This window comes from Desmodus rotundus, chromosome 9, assembly GCF_022682495.2.
Source record: "Desmodus rotundus isolate HL8 chromosome 9, HLdesRot8A.1, whole genome shotgun sequence".
Taxonomy (NCBI): domain Eukaryota; kingdom Metazoa; phylum Chordata; class Mammalia; order Chiroptera; family Phyllostomidae; genus Desmodus; species Desmodus rotundus.
The window spans coordinates 20,165,982-20,179,738 of NC_071395.1; the positions used below are offsets into that span (position 1 = coordinate 20,165,982).

The 13,757-nt window shown below is 49.2% G+C and overlaps 1 non-coding gene across 1 annotated transcript; it reads left to right on the forward strand.

Moving 5' to 3' along the window:
- Positions 1-13,038: 13,038 nt before the first annotated feature.
- On the forward strand, positions 13,039-13,169 carry LOC112312739 (small nucleolar RNA SNORA42/SNORA80 family). Its single transcript, XR_002975627.1, has one exon. It is a non-coding gene; the product is annotated as a small nucleolar RNA SNORA42/SNORA80 family (small nucleolar RNA).
- Positions 13,170-13,757: the final 588 nt, after the last annotated feature.

Genomic DNA, 13,757 nt, shown 5'->3' on the forward strand with positions numbered 1-13,757 from the left:
GCAAGGAATTTGCATCTGAGGCAAAGATTTATGGTGAATGGCCACCAGATGGTGTCTTAGTTCTCCTCAAGTTAATCTTCTGCCTTGCTTTGTTCTGTTCGCTGACAAGAGCTGACATTTCATGGGAAGATCAGCCAAGGCCAGGGAAGATGGTGGGACCAAAGGCGCCCTGAGTGCGATCTTATTTGTTCAGCCTGACAAGACTCCAAGCCCATAAATGTGGGAGCCATGGCCATTGACCTAGAGCTAATAGAAGTGCATATTTCTTCACACAGTGGGATGAGATGATTAAAGTGGTATCAGCTCCCAACATGTACTTGGACCTGACTCAGTGTTAATTGCTCCCAGCAAGCATGTTGATGCTGGATTCAGAGCTAATTTCTAACTCTTAGGTTGTTTGGGTGACCTGGCTGTAGGGGGAGATAAACTCCATTCTTGGGGAACCATCACACTTTCTACATATATCATGCTACTTTTTAAAAATCATCTTTTAGAGAATGACTTTTTTTAAATTTGCCACTGAGAAAACAGGAATCTAAATTGGAAAAGTTGGCTTTAAATGAGCACAGCGACCTTCAGAATTCTCTTCTCTTCACGGACATTCGCAACACTTCTCCCAAAGATGTCACAGTGAGCCGGGTCACTTGTCTGAGTCCTCTTCTGAGTTACCAGATCGCTCCGCAGACGCTCCCAGCATCTGGAGACAGCTGTGAGCAGCCAGTGCAGAAGGGGTGGCAGTACCAACAATGACCTGGGCACTTGGGGTCCTCATACCTGCATGAAACAGCCCTGTCACCTCCCTGAACTGTGTCTCCTCTCCTTGGAGATGGTCGCTGTCCGGCATCACCGCCAGTTTTACTCATTAGTACATGGGCACACGCATGAACCTTGGGCGGAGCATCAAGAAGGAATAATCCTGTCTCCATGGTTTCCCTCCCACTTCCCAAGGCCCCAGGCACCAGTGCGGGTTCCATCCTCCAGGGCTTGTATCCAAGCAGAGATGAGGCAGGACAGGGCGGGGCCAGCCAGGATCTCATTTGCTCCAGTAGCAAGAAAGAATCGACATACCGAGAAGAATCCCTGGCATTTCTCAGTGCCTGAGGTTGTCAGAGCTGCCCAGGGTCATACCATCCATGCTTCTGGGACTTCCTCTCCCTGAAGATGGCATTTGTGTACCTGGAACCATTTCCACAGGAAGCAAACCCCTGGCGATGCTTCTATCACAAACCCATGTCTCCCTCTTCACGAGCCAAGTTCAGTTTATATATTTTTCACTCATTCAGTGGGGGCTCCTGGTCAGAGGCCTCGCAGGGATTTCAGAGAGAGGGTTTGGGTGTGCTGTGGGCAGCAAGTCTCTCTTTCATTGGTTAAAAACATCCACCTGGTATGGCACGCATGTACTGCTTTACCTTTATTTGTTTTGAAGGTTGATTCTAACACACCACTTGCAGGAAGCATAAAGGTGCCTCAAAAGAGCTAACAGGAAGTGGTGGCTGGAGACCCCAGGTTTCCTGTCTTACCAAGTCAACTAAGAGGGACCACAGTGCAGCTGATGGAAACGCCAGGCCCGAAGGAGTCAGGCCGGTCGGTTAAACTCTCACTCTGCCGTGCGGGAGCAGGTTGCTTTGTACCTATTACGCCTAGGAACAAGTTTCTACCCCATTCCCACGCCACAACAGAGAGAGCTTAATGGGGCAAGTAGGCCTTGCCCTAAAGCGCTGGCAAACAGATTGCTCGGTTGGCTGCGCGCCACCTAGTGGTTGATAGGGATAAAGCAGCCTCCCGAGCAAAACTGCATTGTTTTGGAGAAAGGGGAACTTTTTAAAATGATTTAATGGTGCCCCCTTATTTTCCGTGGAGGACGTTCAGGCTTAAAGACGATGGCAGGCTTGTCTGTGTTCTCACAGAGGCAGCGTGTGGCTGTTAAGAACAAGCATTCTGGCGTCTGTCTGTCTGAATCCGGCCTTGGCAGTCAGGAGCTAGTGTGACCTTGGACAAGTTTTGTAACTTCTCAGTAACCAGTTTTCTTATCTACGAAATGAAGGAAATAATGCTCACTACCTCAAAGGTTTTTAAGAAGATTAAATTAGGCAATTGGTGGTACTAAGCGCAGTGCCTGACCTCAATAAGAGACACCTCTCTAGAGCACGCTCTCTTACGGCTATTTATCTATATTTATAATTTCTCCTACAGTGGATAATACTCTAAATTTTTCGTTCTGACCTGAAAGGAGAAGAATGGAGAATCTCAAAGACCATGGAAGAAAGCAGCAATGGGTATTTGTCTTTGGTCATCGAGTAAAGGCAGAGTGGAAGTGGCGTTTGGGGGCCACCATGGCTCAAATTCATCACCACAGATTAAAGGCCTTGGGTGCTCCATCAATGTTTGTTAGATGCATGAAAGGGAAGGGGTCTCAGCACAGGGCTTATGAGTGGGGGCGGCTCTGTCTCTGAAATCAGCGGTATGAAGGGAAGTCAGGGAAAGTCTCATTGGGCACTGCTGGCTCGTGGCCCAGAGGACCAGCTGGGAAGCACTGTGACCGCACTTCCTCTGGCTCCCTCCGTTTAGAGCAGTGACATTTACAAGGCCTGCTTACTTAATGCCACGGATGCCATGTTCTTTAAACAAGTGTGGACACTTCCATCCTGTCTGTGACTGGTCTGGCAATTCTGCTGAAAATAAGACAAGTGAATCTTGCCAGGAGCCAGGGAGATAGAAAGGGAGAAAGGAAATGAATACGTCAACCTCTTTCTCCTCCTTCTCTCTAATGGTGCCTTCCAGGGGTCTGACCAGGTCAGAGCCAGGGGCAGGGGGGGCTGGGTGATGCAGCCCAGAGATGCCAGCCACCCAGGGGAAGGAGTAGGCCGGAAAAAGGGTTGTACGCATGCATAGGCTGTTAAAATTTTTTTATGTTATTTACATATTTATCTGTACCTTTCTCAGCTTGAAGAGGTTCTTTGTAACCTGGTCTCACGGCACTGGTACTCCCAAAGGAAACAGCAACAGACCGAGTTCTCAGGTCCAGGGTGTATGTGTGTCTCTGCCCGGACACTCTTTAGTGTGGGCACCAATGCAGAGCATGGCCTTGAGCGAGGCGAAGGGCACCTGGCTTTGTTTTTCTTTTTACCGCCTTGCATATTTAATTAAATGGCTTTCTTTTAAAATTCTTCCTGTGAGTTGGTGTGGAACAGGTAAAATTAAAGCATGCCCCACAAACCGCCTCAACAAGCTCACCAGGTTTATCATTGACTGGCTGCGCGTCAAACCTCTAAACTTATACCTGTGCCCGGAGGTTGGACATGGCCTCTGTTTCCGGAAAAGAACTATTTTGACTGAGGACTGCGGCTGCTGGCCATTTCCTTTGGGAATTTCTTCCCGAATATCATGAGGAATCTCGGGGAGGCAGGGGACTATCCACAGCCCACATTTGGGAGGGCTTCCTGCAACTGTACGCTGGGAGACTGAGCCTAGATTAGCTGGCCTTGGAAGCCGAAATGTTGGTTTTGGAAGCACTGTTTTAATTTCTGTTCCGGCTATAAATAGTAAGATGAAAGAGTATAGCTGAGGATTCTGACAGGACAAGTTTTTTAAAACCCATGTGACAGTGAAATAGCTGAATGCAATAATAAATTTCTTTGGAGGAAGTACAAACAGGATAAAATCATTGAGGGGAAACTATAAGATGGCATATAAAGGAAAGGGTGTTTAACAGCATCTGATGTTTTACTGCGATTCCAACCAGAGTTGTATAAGATGATCACAATACAAGGCAAGTATGATGCTGGGGCTTCTCAAATAACAATTTTTGCATTTTTAAAGAATGAAGTTATTTCCCTGGAGGAGCCAAGATAGGGAAAAGTAAAGGAACATGGAGCCTCTTGAAGCATTTGGCTGCTGGGTTAGAATCTGCAAGACAAACGTGTTTGCATGTAATTCTCAGAACAGAGAAGAAAGCCTTGAAAGATTACTTAGAGGAGGTCTTTAAAGATGGTTAGAAATTCCTTTGAATAAACTAAAAGAAGGGAAGAAAGTGACACCTGTGTGAATGTGCAGACGGTTGACATATCTAAAGCAGTTCTGACAAAGCCTTGCGTGCTTCGTCCCAGGAAGCACGCGGTGAGAGGCCGTCTGCCTGCCAGGCGTTAGACGTGGTCCCTGCACACCTACTGTGTGTCGGGGATGTAAGAGGCTTCAGCACAAGACAAGCATGCGCACACGTGTACACGCATCATTAACACCACGGAGCAGTCACTGAGTCTGATCTAAGTGCGTCCTTTTCCACTTTGGAACTGAAACTGCACAATGAGGCAGTTCGGGCAGCTCAACAAAGGGTCGACAGAACTGTGACTGACAAGGCTTTAAAGTTATTTAAAAACAGCTTTTGTATTTCAGCTTTCTTTTTGTCTAAAAACATTTCCTCCTTCATCTAGCCTCTCGTTTCTTTCTCTAACACTAAGTGGAAATAACAAAACTGGCTGACTTAGGTGGCTTCAGAGGCAAAGAGTCTCTTGTCCGGTGAGGTCATTGTAATGACTCAGATATGAATAAAGAGTGATTACGGTCTTGGAAAGAGGGATCTATCAGTTTAGGCTAAAAGCTCAAATGGCAGTGGTCTCATGTAAAAGATGACCCACAGTAGTCACTCTATGCCTGGGAGGATGCTGCGGGACCTAGGCTTCTCTCTTTCTCCCCCAGCACTCTCAACAGGGGGCCTCTGCCTCATTGCCTCACAGTGGCTGCAGGGGCTCCAGCCATTATGTCTGGATTTTAGCCAGTCATTAAGAGAAGGGAGAGAAGAAGGGCATACCCCACCCACCCTTTAGGGCTGCATCTTAAAAGTCTCACACAACATTTCCACCTGCATCCCATCACCCAGGACAAACACCATGTGAAGGTTAAAAAGTGTCTCCTTTTTGCCCCTCTCTGAGAAGGAGTGAGGGGTGGGGGTGGAGGATAGTCAACACTTATTCACTGCCTACCTCAGCCTGCTAGTTCGCCCTCCCCACCCTTCACTGCCTGGCAGCCCCTGACTGTGTATTTAGTCCTGGGAAGAAATCTGATAACTGGGTTTGTAGTTCTTGTTTGAAAGAAAGTCACAAAAAACAAAAACAAAAATACTAGCCCTGAGACTGGTAAGTAAAAGAGAGTTAAGTATGTCTGCCACCTCAAGCTGCTTGCAAATCAGGTCCCAATATTCTCCTTTCCCTCCGATTTGCAAAGGCCCATTTAAAGCAATTCTCACCTGAGCACCCAGGGCTTGGGGAAAGGGCTCCCACAGGTCTGTGTCTGATTTGGGTAAAGGGCCCTCCAAGGTGTGGGGCGGGGTCCTTGATTCCACTGATTCCATGTGTAGCCCAGCATGGCCTAGGTGGGATAAATAACGGTACAGCCCCAAGCAGGGGCCTGTGGGGTGTTCGCCGTTTTGGTTAGAAATTGCTGACTATAGAAGGGCAGATTTCAAGATCTAAGATTTTAAAGACAGACAGAAGGACCCGGAGCAGGATGGTGCAATAATGGAGGGCATGGGACCTCCAGCCTAAGCGGCACTTGCCAACTCAAGTGCGCGGAGCAAGCCAGGTGACAGGACAGGGCCGCTCCAAGTCATATGGCATCACTGTGACACTTAGGAAACGGGGGCCCTTCTGGGAGGTGCATCTCCGAGTCAGACACATCTGTGCTGAGCTTGGTGAGCAGAGCCGGGCTAGATCAGCACTCCCTTGCGCCCCGGCCAGGTGCCTCTGCCCGGGCACACCTGTCTTCCGTGGTGGCACTCCAGGTAAGGCAGTAGGGAGGGCTGTGGAGCTCACTGGGGCTGTCAGTCTGCTGAAATCGATGGCTGCCACGTGGTGACACAGGCTGAGTGTTGCCAGGTCTTATTCCAAGAGAAGCTACGGATCCAAACTTTAATATGAACTCTCCTGATTCATAAATGGAGGCAACTGTTTCAAATATTTTTAAACACCCTGTGGACTTGACAAAGCCATGAATGGCCCCTGAGGCTGAAGGTCAGGGAGCCAGGCTCGAGCAGCACACTAATGGTGGGCTTCCAGAGGGAGGGGCAGATAGAGACGGCAAAGGGAGGGCTAGGCCCTGAGGTGGGGATGGGCTATGAAGAAAACCGTTGGGACAGCGGGATGCTCTGCTTTTATTTTGTTTCTGTCTTCTGTTAAGGGGAGGGCTGGCAAGGGTGGGACAACAACACTGAGAGCAACAGGAAGCTTGGCAGAGAAGCAGCCTTCAGGTTCTTTAACAGTCCAGACTCCTGGCCTGACAAGTTCATTATCAGAACAAACACGTCCAGTGTTTGTCAGAATGTGTCCGACACAGTTCCCGGCATTTTAACTCAGTCCATCCTATCTACAACCCTGCTTGGTGAGTGTCATTATAATCCCCCTGTACAGAGGAGTAAACTCAGATGCAGAGAGGTTAGGTCACTTGCCCTGGGTCACACAGCCAGCAAACAGCAGAGCTGAGTCTTGAGCTCAGGCAGCCTGGCTCCAGAGTTCTCCCGATGACATCCCCTTGGCCTGAGAAAAACACGCAGCGTCTGTGGCAGTCCTGGAGAAAGGGAGGGAATCAGAAAGCTGGAGAGAGCCACGATGTGTCCTGATTTTTTAATAAAAAGTTTTAAATAACACATTTGACTTACACAAAAATGTAAATGATAATACAATGACATACCTGTGTGCCCACCACCCAGCTTAAGAAATAAAAGCTTCCAGGTATGTGGTGGAATGTGGCCTTTCTTACCCACTCCCTTTGCCCCCACGGCCCCGGTGTGTTCCTGTGATTCTGCCCCATCTGTGTGTATCCATACACAACTTACCTAATTGTTTGGCAGGTTTTTAGGTTTGGCCCAAATGGCACTATCCTTTCTGTAGCCTTCAGCTACCTGTTATTTCCACCCTGCGCTCCTGAGGTCGCTCTACCACGACTCGTGTGGCTCATGTCTGTTCATGTGGGCACACCTTGTTATTAAAGCGTAACGTCTGTTTGCTAAGATTCATAAATACTAAAGGTTCAGTTCGAGGAGTATTTTCCAAAGGGACTGCCCTGCGTAACCACCGCTTAGCTTGAAAAAAGATGTGCAGAACATCGACAGGACTCAGGAGCCTTCTTCACACCCCTCTTACGTTCATTCATTTTAACCGTGGATAGAATTCCATTGTATAAATGTACTGCAATGTGAAAATCCATTTCTCATTGAAGAACATATAAACTGCTTGCGCGTTTTCTCCCAATGAGCAGTGCTGCCGTGAAAACATTTGGGTCCACATCTCCAGGGGCACGTGGGCAAGAAGGGGTCTGGAGCGCTGTCTTGCTGGGTGTGCAGTCTGCAGGTCTCCATCTGAAGTGGATGTTGCCACTGGCTCCCCAGAGCTGCCCAGTCCCCCCCCCACTGCTCCCCACTCCCACTGCAGTGTGTGACCTCCCCGCTTCCCTCCGTGACCTCCCAGCTCTCGGAATTGCTGGACTTCTGTATTTCCTAGTCCAAAGGCTGCAAAATGCTTTTTCATCATGATTTTAATTTGCATGTCCCTGATTCTGAATGAGGTGGTGCATCTTTTGGTATTATTTGTATGGGCTGTTTGGGTTACCTCGTCTGTCAATTGCTCCTTCGGGTCCTTTGCCGGTTTTTTACTGCGTTGTTCCTCTTATTGATTTATCGGAGTTCTGTGCATAATCTGGCTGCCACTTCCATGTTGGTGACACACCAGGGTATGGTGGTTTCCTTCGACTTCCCAAAGAGGGAAAAGAATTCCTTTCATGAGCTACAGACCATGGTTTGATATAAACTTCTAGCAACATTTTAGAACAGATTTGTTCCACTGAACAGATCAGTGGATGATTTGTGAGTATTTAGAACGAGAAGTCGTGATCACTGGGAGGGACACAGCTCACCAAAAACAAGTCACACTGGACTCTCAGCCTTGCCTCGGTCGGGTTTCCACCGACAAGGGGGTGACACTTGTAAATTATGAGCCACCAAGCACTTTCACATACGTCATCTCACAACAGCCTGAGACCAACATTGCCACTGTCCTCATTGTATGGACTGGAAGAGAGCGGCCCTATGTGGATCAGGGGAGTGGTGAGTGAGGAAGAACCTGGCCTGGCAGGCCAGGGGACTGCTGAGGTTTTTCTGCTGGGGTTTCAGCAAGGCCTTTGACCTTGGCCTTGTCAACACATGGAGAAATGTCGGCTGAATCATCTATGTTAGATGTGCTGCAGGAGTCGGTCCTGTGGGGATTTTCTGGAGACCTGCAGGGGGCACTGTCCTGAGCTCATATTTGTAAATGGCTTGAAATGGAATTAGGATAAAAAAATTATTAACACGTGAGCCAATTTGAGCCAAATGCAAATTTTGGAGACACATAGAAAGAGGCCTGTTCACATCTTTCCTCTTCCCCCTCTCCCTGATTTCAAAGACCCAACCAAGGAGCAGGCAAGAGGGACAGCGGGGGGTGGGGGGAGTCTAAGAGAGGCCGGGCGTCCTGTGGGGGTGGGATGGAGCAGAGGAGCCAGAGGAGCCAGAGGCTAAGTCTAGGTCTAATTTAACAGAGTCCCAAGGGCAGGAGCAGTGTGAGAAAGGGCATCTGAGGTCGAGGTCCCAGAGGGAGCTGGGGGAGCTGGAGAGGAGTGGGGGCTGAGCTGGGGGGTCAGGGGGAAGGACCTGGGAGGGTTGCTGCCAGACTCAGAAGCAACCAGGGCTATTGTCAGAGGCACGAAGTCTGAGGGCCCTGGACTCCCTTATAGGTACCAGTTAAGGACAAGCAGGATGAGAAGAATAAAAAAAATACCCACACACAGGTGTGCACGTGCTCGGTGTCACGTCCAAACAGGAACAGGCCCTGTCCAGGAGGGACACTGTAGAAAAGATCCACAGATCCAGAACAGTGTGGGCATTCCAGCTCCAGGTCTTCTGACTCAGTGTTGGAGGGACAGTGAAGGATCAAGTTCAAGGAGCACCTGATTTGTGTAGGTGGACAGAGTGCAGGGGCGGGGAGGCCGGCCCTGTAACAGGAAGTGTCCCCTTGACTGTGAGCTAAAGGAAACCATGAAAGGTTTCTTAATTTTTTATTTTATTTTATTTGCACATACTTTTTCTTACTTGCAACAGTCTGTCCCTGAAATTTTCAGAAGTTTCTTTTAATATTCCTCCCAGAGAGAAACAGAGAGATAAAAAAACATTTGAGAATATATTAGTCAAGACTAATTTTCTTTCTTTTTTCCTCAGAACCCCCAAGTGGTAAACATTCACTGTCATTTTTGGAAAATACAGTGAAGTACTAAGAAAGTAAAATTTCCCATACTCCCATCCACTGTTAATATAGTTCTAGTGTATGATTATTTCCAGGCCCACATATGCCTGTAGATAAACTTGTGTTTGTTTATTTTGCCAAATTGGAATCATAATTGTGTGTTTGGTAACCTGCATTTGCACTTAATGATTTATTGTGAGCGTTTTCCCACATTCTCCAACCACACAATTTGTAATGGCCACCTAACATTCCATTGTACGAACGTCTCATAATTTATTTAGCAGACCCCTTACTGCTAGGCATGCATGAATATAAATCCCGAGATGCGATCTGGACATTAATCTAGACAAACAAGCTGGAACGCTCCAGCTCTGCCCTGAGCACCCTGAGCAGACGACTGCGAGAAGTTAAGAAGCCCGCTGCATGCCAGAGCGGTTCCCGCAGGCAGCCACACGCAGGGGTCCCCGTGCCAGTGCCTTAGCGCCGTCCACAGCGCCGTCCTCACGCTGCCAGGGGCAGCTGTCCCCCGAGGCTCCCAAATGATCACGCTGAGTGTTCTGAAGCATCGCCCGGACCCGCAGCCCTCTGCCCTTGCAAGGCTGAGGGACTCTATCCAACTCAGTCCCATGAGAAGCCAGCTCTGGGCATTTGTGGCCCAACTCTCGTTCCTGTTCCCTTTCCATGTCCCTACAGGTGCCTCTCACCACACCCACACCTCTGCTGTGGTCTGTACATTCTATATGTCCAACTCCATCTGTGAGCCTTCCCTCCCTCTCTGCGTGGACTGGAACCAGACTGCCCCACCCCCCACCACACACACAGGACCCTGCTTCCCCTGGAGCCCCTGCCCCCGCCCTTGCCACTTCTCTAGTCTGGAAAAACCATGGCTTATCTGAAGCTTGTGCCAGCCAGCTAAACCGCGTCTGTCTTTCCCCACGGCTGTCTGTATCAGCCTCTGCTCATCCCCTGTGTTCATTAACAACTTGCTCTGGCTCACGAGTTTCTCCTCAGCCTGCGCTTTTGGCACCCTTTACAGCACCCAGATACCCGTGTGAAGAGCCCACCAACACCATATCTGCTGAGGTCCTATATTAGTTTACAAACCAGGGGTAGGATAACAAAATTATTTTTCCACCGTTCTAGAGGCCAGAAGTCCCCAATCTCCTGGGTGTGTCTGTGTCTGCTCCTTTCTGTGTTGAGGACACTTGCTGGATTTAGGGCACACTCGGATAATTCAGGATCTGTAACTTAATTACATCTGCAAAGACTTTTCCAAAGAGGTCACGTCCACAGGTTCCAGGGCATGAACATACCTTTTGGGGGGCCGCCATTCACCCTTATCCTGTCTCCCACTCAACCACTCCAGCATCATGGCCACGCCATATACCTTGTCATAGAAGCATCTCCACCGCCTCTAAAGCGATGCTCTCAAACCTCCTCCTCTCCAGCTGCTCTCTCCCATCCTCCCGGGACCCCATCCCAAGAGTGCAGATAGAGTCCCTGATGTCCCTACCTGCCCTGCCTTCACCTTGTCCATCACCCCCTTGCTCATCACTGCCCTCTTTACCCACTTAGAACACAAGATTCGCCACTCTTACCTCTTCCTGGCAGACTTCCTCACTGTCACGCTCCTCTCCTCTCGAAGTCGTGCCCTTGTGGCAAAACTCCAACCTTGACGGATTGCAGCGTTGTCCTTCTACCTGCCCGTCCTTGAGTAGCTGAGGCTGACGGGGAATATAACCCCACGAGCAGGCTGGCTGGTTTCCCTATAAATTCAGGACCATGAACCTCCCATGGGCTCCCGTTAGCTGCCCCATCCCATCCATTTCCACAGGGAGCTTCCTTTCCCTACACAGTGATCTACTTCTCCTCTCTCCTCGCATCTCCCGGGTGACACCCCCCCCCCACCCACTGATGTTAGCTGGTGACCTGCCTCACACTTAGCTGAGAAAATAGATGCCACCAAAGGCAAACCCAGTTCCCTTTGCACCTCCGAACCTACCAATGTGCCCACATCCAAACCTGTCTTGCTTCTATCAGCAGCCAGTTCTGTGCCTGCACAGCCCCCAGGATGGACGCTTGCGGGAGTGGCAGCCTGGTCTGGGCCATCCTGCTCCAGGATGTGCCCCCAGAGCGGAGCCTGACACAGAGGAATCACCGGGTATTTGTCGAATGAAGGAGGACTTCCTCCCTCCAGTTTTCTCTCTCTCTCTTTCTGCTCTACTAGACCACACCCACTAGCGTACAAGTATGCGCTGGAATCACCCATCATTAAAAAATGGTCTTTCCTTGACTCCAGGGGCCTCGGTTTTTCCCCCCTTTTCCTCTGTTCCGCTTCAAAGCAAAGCTTCTCCAAGTTGTCTACACACGACAAAGTCTCTGCCTGGCGACCTACCATGATGGTGGCTACACGGCCTGAAAGATGAGGTCCTCATCCCTGACTCTTTGCTTCACTAATTCAAAGCCAGGAGTAGGTGGGTCTTTGCGGCTAAGCCTGGGTTGGTGTCTCTGCCTCAGTTTCCCAGGAGTGGGGAAAGGACATGTGGGCCATTTCAACAGCCTCCCCCAAGACTCCTCCAGTGTCACCTCTGGGCAGCCCCCCAGGTGACCGATGCCCAAGGCCTTGGTACTGAGGGCTTTCCCAGGTCTCGTTACCTTTCAGAAGAGATGACATGTTCACGGCAGCTGTGTCACAGAAGCTGTCTGGGACTTTGGAGAGGAAATGTGGTTTGGAGGGTGGGGGCGGGGGTGCAATATGAAGTGTAAAGTTTAGTTTATGCCATGCTGAAGTTCTGGCCACCAGTCTGTCCCTCCTGCTAGCAAGTTCTGCAGGTGGCATGTCAGTGGCTCTCTTCATATCCATGCTGGGCCTCTGCTTCAATGTCAATTAACAAACATGTTGCCAATGATTTGTCCCCCTTTGTTTAATCAGAGGGGCTGAGGACACTTTGCCAACATGAATACGGGGTAAGATGCCAGGATATGGTTGTGATGAAGCAGCAGGAATTTTCTCAACTGGATGCTTCCTTATTTCCTCCCTCTGCCCACCAAGAATGGGGCGAAGGGACCGGACTCCTCGTTCTTTCAAGCATTACCTTACCATCCTACCGCTTCCCTGGCACTTACAGTGGAAACTTGCCGCTTCCATTTCTAGCTCGATATATAATCTACTTGCATTTTGGCGACCAGCGCAGTATTTTTTTTCTCCACGAGGTTGGGCGGTGAGCTTTGCCCTGGTTTCCGAGGTCTCATATTCACCACGGTAAGCCAGGCCTCCTTTTTACCCCGTTGTTTTTTTTCTTCAAAGAAGAGCAAGCGAAAGCAGGTATCTAGCAAAGGTGCCCCAAATGCTAAAGCTGTTGTCCTCGGAGTGTGCCTGACCGTCACCCGCATCAGCAGCCTCTTGAAGGGCATGTTAAAAATAAAAGTCACAAACTCCCCACCACCCCTACCCTCATCAGTGTCTTTGGCAGCAAAGCCAAGGAAACCGCATTTTTTCTTACATTCCCAGGTGACAGGTGTGCTCAGTAATCTGAAAACCTCTGGCCCAGACAGGCTGGAGGAGTCAGGACAGCGACAGGGTTTGAAGGCTCCGTCCTCAGTCTTCTACCCCTCCCAGTAAGTGAGGGCAGTGCAGGCAAAGGGCAGCAGGCGAGCACTGTCTGACAGCATCTCCCGTTTATTCCACCAGCATTTGGTGATTGTCTGTTACGTGCGAAACCCATTCCAGAAAGTGTTCAGAACCTCCTCAATCTAAAAATTGCATCAGGACACATGGGTTTGGATTTGCGGCAGGCCTGTCCCGCTGGGTCTCTCATAGTGCCCCACACCAGGGCAAACCGTGGCCTTGAACTCTCATCTGGCCTCCATTCATAGGCCGCAGGCACTGAAGCAGGTTACACAGTGGAGAAAAATAAATAAAAATTGCATTAGGCCTACTGTTTTTTTTTTTTTTTTCTGTCATCTAAAATAAGGAAGCTGAATAAATAGAGTTGGAAGGTCTTCTAGTTCCAATTCCTATAATTTGTTAAGTGGGTGGATTTAGCCATGACTGCTTCTTAGACACTCTTTAAAAGAAAAAAGAAAAATATTCAAACACACACAAAAAGGCACACAAAGTAATTTAACAGATAACCGTGTGCAAACACTGGTACAGAACACACTTCCACATGTTATGGTATTTCCTCTATGCATCTTTTTAAAAACAAGAAATCTTTATAAACAGCACTGGAGTCCCCCCGCCACCATCCCTTTAACTCCTTCCCTTCCTCCCTCCCCAAAGTAATGCGGGTGAGCCTGGGATGTGTCCTTCACTGAGGTTTTATAATTTCAAAAAATATTCTGTTGTTTCTGTTCCTTTTTAGGGACAGAAAGCCCGTGGCACGTTTTTTGTCTCACCAAATGTATCTGTATTAATGCAGGCACAGTGTTTTATTCTGTCTGTCTGGTGCGTGGCATCCCCATGGAGGAATGCTACCACAAGTGCTTTAGCCG